Source organism: Balaenoptera musculus, chromosome 18 (genome assembly GCF_009873245.2).
Source record: "Balaenoptera musculus isolate JJ_BM4_2016_0621 chromosome 18, mBalMus1.pri.v3, whole genome shotgun sequence".
In the NCBI taxonomy this organism is placed as follows: domain Eukaryota; kingdom Metazoa; phylum Chordata; class Mammalia; order Artiodactyla; family Balaenopteridae; genus Balaenoptera; species Balaenoptera musculus.
The window spans coordinates 17,989,127-17,996,490 of record NC_045802.1 but is presented as its reverse complement, the minus strand read 5'-3'; the positions used below and the strand labels follow the sequence as shown (position 1 = coordinate 17,996,490).

Here is a 7,364-nt window from a genome sequence, read left to right as displayed (position 1 = left end):
CAATTGGTCTACCCAACCGTGGAGCATCGTCCAGCAAGACATCTCCAGCACAAAACTTCACAAACCATTTTTGACACGTTTGATCAGTCACAGCACCTTCTCCACACAATGCACGAATCTTTTTTTGCGTTTCAGTTGTGTTTTTACCTTTCTTGAAATAATAAAGCATAATATGCCGAAAATGTTGCTTTTTTCTTCCATCTTCAATACTAAAATAGCTATACAAAAATTCACCAATTTTGATAAGTTTTTTTGATAAGTTTTTTTTAATCGGCACTCTGATATGACAGCTGTCACAATACAACCTAACAAAACTGTTTTGAATGAAGTTAAAGACAACTAAGCACTCACTACTAGAGCCATCTTATGGGAAAAAACCGAACGAACTTTTTGGCCAACCCTATTAATAATAGGTCTAAATACTTACTAGAGCCAAATCTATCTCAAAAGTTTAGGACATTAATTTTTCTCCTTTTTGCTAATACTCAATGGGAAACAACACTTAGAATACAACTTTTTCCATGAATAAGGGATAGTAATATCCACCTGCAAAAGGAAAAAAAAATTGATTTAGAATGTCAACTTCTAAATAAATAAATACATTAACTTAGAAATCATAGTTTATTAAAGTATAATCTTGCTAATCCAGTTATGGCCAACCTGAACATATATCAGTAATGACACTTGGTGGCTTAAAAACACCTCTAATTCTATAACAATTAAAAGGTTACATAATTGATTGAAGAAAATCTTTACTGTTAAATATGGCATTTAGTCTATGATCAAATTGTCAATTCTACTTTCACATATATGTGATCTTAAGAGATCTGCATTTGAATATAGTATGCAAGCTGAATTGTTCAACTATTAAGATATCCCTCTGACTACCTCCTGAATACTTGCCTGTAGTCCTCTGAGTTAGCTCCAAACTCAATCCATACTCCAAGTAACAGATTTAAGATGCTCAATATTGGAATTATTTGGCATCAACTTAAACCTGAATGAAAAAGATTAGGATTTTTTTCCAAAGAAGGTGGAAAAAATGAAAGCTTAATATACACCCATATATAGTTATTTCTTCTTTGCAAAAAAATAAATGGCCATATTAAGACTAACATGAAAGGGTATAACTTTTATTTTACTATTTTCTCTTTGTGTTTCAAAATTACACAAAGATGGAAATATATTAACTCTTACAAATAAAACTTTAAGTCCTGTTGAGTTACCTAAATGAGTGTTTCATTAGGTACTGACAGGCTATTTCACCTTCTCTAATAAGAGACTGGAAAGAAGTTGCATACTGTTATAATGAATTTCAATGCAACAGTTTTTCTATACTTCCTTACTCTCCCAATATTTCAATTTTTCTTTAATCCATTCTCAGGACTGAATTAAATAAAGTTTTAATTTAGCCCCAAATGATCCTTTTTCACATCTTGAGCACCTAGATATAAAGATTTATTTAGTAAATATAAAATGCATTTAGAAGGCAAATTAGACTAAATATAATTTTCTAAAATCTGACTTCAAATACATTAAGGAAAACAAAAGAAAAAATAGAAATCTAATTCCTGGGTTGTTCCGGAAAATACTGGACAAACTTTGTAATTCATTCAATAAATATTTCTAAGTATCTATGTATTAGTTCCTGAAATATTCTTAGTGGAACCAAAAATTACCATATATTTGTTACGGTCTTTCATGAAATGGCTGAGATAAAATAAAGGGAACAGGCTAAAAGCTTGATGAATGACTTTTAAAAGCCCCAAGGCAATATTTCCATGTAAAAGCTGGCATTTGATTCTCGCCAATATGGTATACTACTTCTTTATTTTGGGAAAAAAATTTTGCTGGAAAAAAGTGAGATTGTTCTTAAAAATGAGAGCTTTGTCTTACATATTTTCTTTACCTTGAAATAAGAATTTAAACAGAAGATGCTCAAATACAACTCCTTAAATTACATCTGAAATACTTGTAGGGTTTCCAACATAGACAATTATAATTGAAATGATTTGTTAAGAACTGCTTGTATTTTATAGATTTCCTGCTTGGTTACAACTGAAAGGAGTGAGATATTCCTTGTAGGAAATAAGACCAGGAGTATAGTACACTACACAACCACACTCTTATCCTAAACATCAATTTTTAGTTTAATGACTTAATTAAACACCAACAAATAAGGAATAGAAGGTAAAGAAAGCATTTTCCTTCAAACTTCAATTAAATTAAAAAATATTGACTGTTTGCATCTATAAAATTAGTGACTATCATAATAATTTTTGTTCTTATGCTAAAGTTAAATATTAGATATAAAAGAAAGCAAACAAGGCCTTCATATTTTCGACTTTACTTTCTAACAAAAATCTGTGGCTAAGGATTAAAAAAAATTTTTTTAATAAAAACAAGAAAAAAACCAATATGATAGTACAAAGTCAGAAGACGTAGGGTTAAAGATCCTAATCTGCATGTGTAGCAGATTACTTAATTTGAGTTTCTGTTTCCTGAACTAACCAACAAATATACTGGTCATTTATAAGGTCTTTCCTACCTTTAAAGTTATGATTAAGTGCATTTTTGAGACACAGGATTTCAGGAATTTAATTTACATGTTTTGATACTTCCCCCTTTCCCTTATAAGAGAATACTTAGAAATATTACTAAAAATTGTTCTCTAAGTTCTGTTCAAAATGTGTATTTTATAATGTACATTTATCTGTGAGATAAGCAAATGTCTTAATGTAATTTCATTTTATTAGAGAAATAAAGGGAAAACTAATATTTCCGATCTACCTGAAGTAAAAATTTAATATTTAGACTGAATACAAATATGCATTAAAATAAATTTATTTGATGCTGTATGAGCTCTTTCAATAAACTTGATGGCATTCAACACTATTAAATTGCAATTATACTATTTTAATAAAAACATCTAAAAGTTAGTACTAACTTATTTTTATTGAATCATTAACAAGATTATCAGTAATACTGAAAATTAATTATCAATAAAGCTGAAAATACATTGGTAATATTAATATACATTAAAATATGACTGTAGAGTATGGCCAACCTTACTTCAGCAGCACAGTTAATACTGGAGATAATTTTAGAATTTTAACGCCAATATTTACGTGCTGCTAAGGCACTGCTGACACTGCTATCATAAGAGCTATGAATAAAAAGAAATATATTTTCTTCAGAAGATCAGATCCTTGTATTTTTGAGGCAGCACAATATGGCCTGCACCTTTTCAAAATCCACAAACCATTATGTGCTGCTACTTTACTCCAAGGTTTTGTTTTTTTAAACACACATTAGCACCTAAAGATACAAAAAAAATTTTCTTTTAGAAAAAGAGAGGGTAAATACATTAAAAAACCCATGTTTAAAGATTCTAACATTAACATAGTATGCATAATTAGTTATTTCTTGGAAGCTTTTGAGTAACATAATAAAACTTATTCCTACATTGAAAATTTAAGGAAAGCCTATTATGTGCGAAGCACCTTGCTATAGGTTAGGAACACAAAGTTGTATAATATGAGAAAAATAAAAGCATTTTTTTCTGTGTCAACTTAATAAGCAAATACAGTTAAATATTTAATCAAACTTTTGAATGTATTAAATATATGAAGTTATTTTTTCCTTTTATAAACAAAAAGTGAATTCATAAAATTTGGTCTTTACCTTGGTAAAAGCATAATTTACAAACAGCATTTAATTCCTTGCAGTACACCAATTCAAATGACATCTTCATCAAGTAGGTAAGACTTCATGTCAAGGGAAAAATAAGAAATGACATACAAGAGCTAAGTTTCAATAAACTTAAGCTAGCAAAATGCAAATATACTTTTAAAGGAAAAAAATTAGAAGTCGTGAAATATTTTAATACTAAATACAGTAAAAATATACAGAAGGCCTAAAACAAACCAATTTTCTCTTAATTTGTTTAAAAAAAATCCAAATATTATTTTACCCTCAACATTTATCTATTAGAATAGTTATTCTGTTAGACTTGGATATCACTTTATATAGGAAGTAATTCTAAAATATGAACCTTGGAAAAATGAGTTAATTTTGTACCCAGAGATGAGAAATAAAACAGCAACCCTGTGGCTCTTGATCTTCCTAGTCTCTTCCTGTCCCCATTCTTCACCAGGTAAGGAAGTTTACTCCTAAACAGTTTCCACATACTCAGATGTTGGAATGAAATTTCTTCTCTCTCTAGAAGATACCAGAAAACTACCACCACTGTAGCTCAAGCTTTGACGACCTCTTTTATTGCAGTTTTCTTACCACTAAAATGGCTATGCTAAAGCTACACTACTTCTATTACAGAATAAGGGGATGTGCACTGAAATTTGTCCCTCCCTTCTAATATCTAATTGTTTATACAAAGCATAACTGTCCTATATTCCACATTAATTTTTTGTGAATATTTTCCCATTAAAAGTATATGTAGCTAATCTTCTCTTTTCTTTTTCTTTTTGGCCCGCCGCTAGGCTTGTGGGATCTTAGTTCCCCGACTAGGGGTTGAACCCGGCCCTTCGGCAGTGAGAGCGTGGAGTCCTAACCACTGGACTGCCAGGGAATTCCCATGTAGCTAATTTTCTATTTGAGCAACCAGTTTCACATCTTACTCTATTATTGTCTCAAGTTTCAGCACAGTTTTTAACATATAACCAAAATAAATGTTTGTAATGACTTGAGAAACACATATCTGTATTTATCAATTATATTAAGGAACTGTCCTTTTAGGCTACCCTCCCTGCTTGAACCCACTTTACAGACAAAAATGTGAACAGTCCAAGAATAGCTAGACAAAACAATAGAACAAAGAGCCTTGAACTCTATGCTGACCTATATAAGAATTTATTTTAAGATAAAAGTGATTTAACATATCAGTAGCAAAATAAATAATTGTTTCAATAAATGGTCCTGGAAAATTGCTTAACTATTCAGAAGAAAGTAAAGATCTGTAGCTCATACAATAATCCAAGTAAATTCTAGTTAAATGTAAAAGATGAAACTATAAAACAACCTGAAGTTTAAAAAATGGTGAATATTTATTTCAAATCATGTAAGGACTTCCTAAAGCATAAAAGTACTGACAGAAATAGCAAATAAAAATATCAGTGACTTGCCTATATAAAATATACATTCTTACATATAACATGTATATATATATAACATATATAATAGATTAAAAGACAAAAGTGAGACAATTTTTAATAAATGTGGAAGAGTTAAATCTTAAAATTTGTTTTAAAAATTATTAAAACTTAGGGAGAAAATAGGCAAAGAGCATTATATGAATGAAAAAAGAAATTAAAAATTTGCTGACACTCATTAAAAACACATGTCCAATTTCACTGTTATAAAAATTGCCAATTTAAGCTATTATGAGAGATCATTTTTCAGGTATACAGTTGGTCTGTTTTTTCTTTCCTTAATGATAATTTTCAGTGTTAAAGAGGGCAAAGTGCAATGTTTACTTTCATGTATGGTTGGTGCCAGTGTAAATTGATAAACTTTGAAGAAAGCAAATTAGGAACCAAAAGCCCTTAGAAATTATAACTTTGGCCCAGTAATACCTCTTCTAGGAATTTATTATGTGCAATGATATTTATGGCAGTGTTATTTGCAGTAGGAAAACACTGAAACACCCTAAATAATAATAATATGAGAATGGTCAGAATAAAATAATGTGTTCCTTATGACTTAATATTATGCATTCGTTTAAATTCATGCTACTGAAATCTGTGTCAGGGTCACTGGGAAATGTCCATGATTGAATCAGGGTATAACAAAGCATGAACTAATCAGGATATTAAAACTCTGTGGTGGTGGTGGTGGTGGTGGTGGTGTGTGTGTGTGTGTGTGTGTGATTAACATGCCAACAGCAGATCTCTCTGGATCAAAAAACTAAAATTGATTTTTATTTTATTCTCTACCATTGTCTTTATTTCCCAAATTTCATCAAGTAGTCATTTTTTCAATCAGAAAAAAAATGTATTCTAAATTAAAGAAAAATACAAACTTATATTCTCAGAAAAAAAAATGTGAACAGATTTTCAAATATACATAATTTATATATGTATATTTTTCATTTAAAAATATTTTATTGAACATCTACTATGTTCCAGGTACCATCCCAGTTGTTATGTGAGTCGGTATACTGGTGTAGTGAATAGACATAATCCCTTCTCAAGAAAGAATCTAAAATCATTTAAATTATAAGACACAAAAACATAAAGCAAATAATTGTTCAAGACTGCATATTTTTCTTTGCCCATGCAGACATATACATTAAATGATTATTCCAAAATCAAATGGGTTATTTCAATTCCTATCTTTTTTTTTTTGCAAAATCTATATGTATCTCTCTCTATACATATTCGGCAGTGAAAGTGCAGAGTCCTAACCACTGGACTGCCAGGGAGTTCCCCTAAATCTATATATTTTAAACTAAGCCAAGTGTGCCAAACTTGAAAGAAATAAGTGTGAATACTGCAAAATGCAAATAGTTTTATAAATCTTTTAAAAACCTTCACAGTGAATGTCTTCACTTATTATTGTTTTATTTTAAAAAATTGTGGTTAAATATACGTAATATAAATTCTACCACTTTGAAGTGCATAGTTCTGTGGTATTAAGTCCATTTACTTTGTTGTACAACCATCGCCACCATCCATCTCCAGAACCTTTTCATCTATATCAACTGAAACTGCACCCACTAAATACTAACTGCCCACTCCCCCAATCACCTCAGCCCCTGGAAATCACAATTCTACTTTTGAATTTGCCTATTCTAGGTACTTCATGTAAATGGAATCATACAGTATTCGTCCTTTTGTGTCTGACTTTTTTTACTTAGCCTAACTTTTTCGAGGTTCATCCACGTTGTTGCATATATCAGACTTTCCTTCTTATGGCTGGGTAGTCATTCAATTGTGTATATTACTACATTTGTCCACTAATCTATAGACATTTGTTTTGTTTGATCTTTTGGCTATTATGATAAATGCTGCTATGAACATTTTTTATAACTATCTATTGAGTCCTGATTTCAATTCTTTTGGGTATATACCCCATTAGGTATCACTGGATCATACAGTAATTCTAATTTTTTGAGGACCTGCCATACTGTTTTCCAGTGGTTGTACAATTTTACACCTCCATCAGCAGTGTACAAAAATTCCAATTTTTCTACATCCTTGTCAAGACATATCTTTTTTTTGATAATGGCCATCTTAATGTGAGTGAAGTATTATCTCGTTGTGGTTTTGATTTTCATTTTCCTAATGATTAGTGACGTTGAGCATCTTTTCTTCTATTTATTAGCCATGCGTATATCTTCTCTGGAG

The 7,364-nt window shown here is 30.3% G+C and overlaps 1 long non-coding RNA gene across 4 annotated transcripts in view; it reads right to left on the bottom strand.

Moving 5' to 3' along the window:
- Positions 1 to 284: 284 nt before the first annotated feature.
- LOC118884273 overlaps positions 285 to 7,364 on the bottom strand; it is a 68,568-nt gene continuing 61,488 nt past the window's right edge. For 3 of the 4 annotated variants that reach the window (XR_005017250.1, XR_005017249.1, XR_005017251.1), the window contains 2 exons: positions 3,685 to 3,767; positions 580 to 997 (listed from right to left, as the gene is read on the bottom strand). This is a non-coding gene — a long non-coding RNA (uncharacterized LOC118884273). Of the gene's footprint in view, positions 547 to 579; positions 998 to 3,684; positions 3,768 to 7,364 lie in introns of those variants that run through there. The other variant, XR_005017252.1, reaches the window with a different exon arrangement.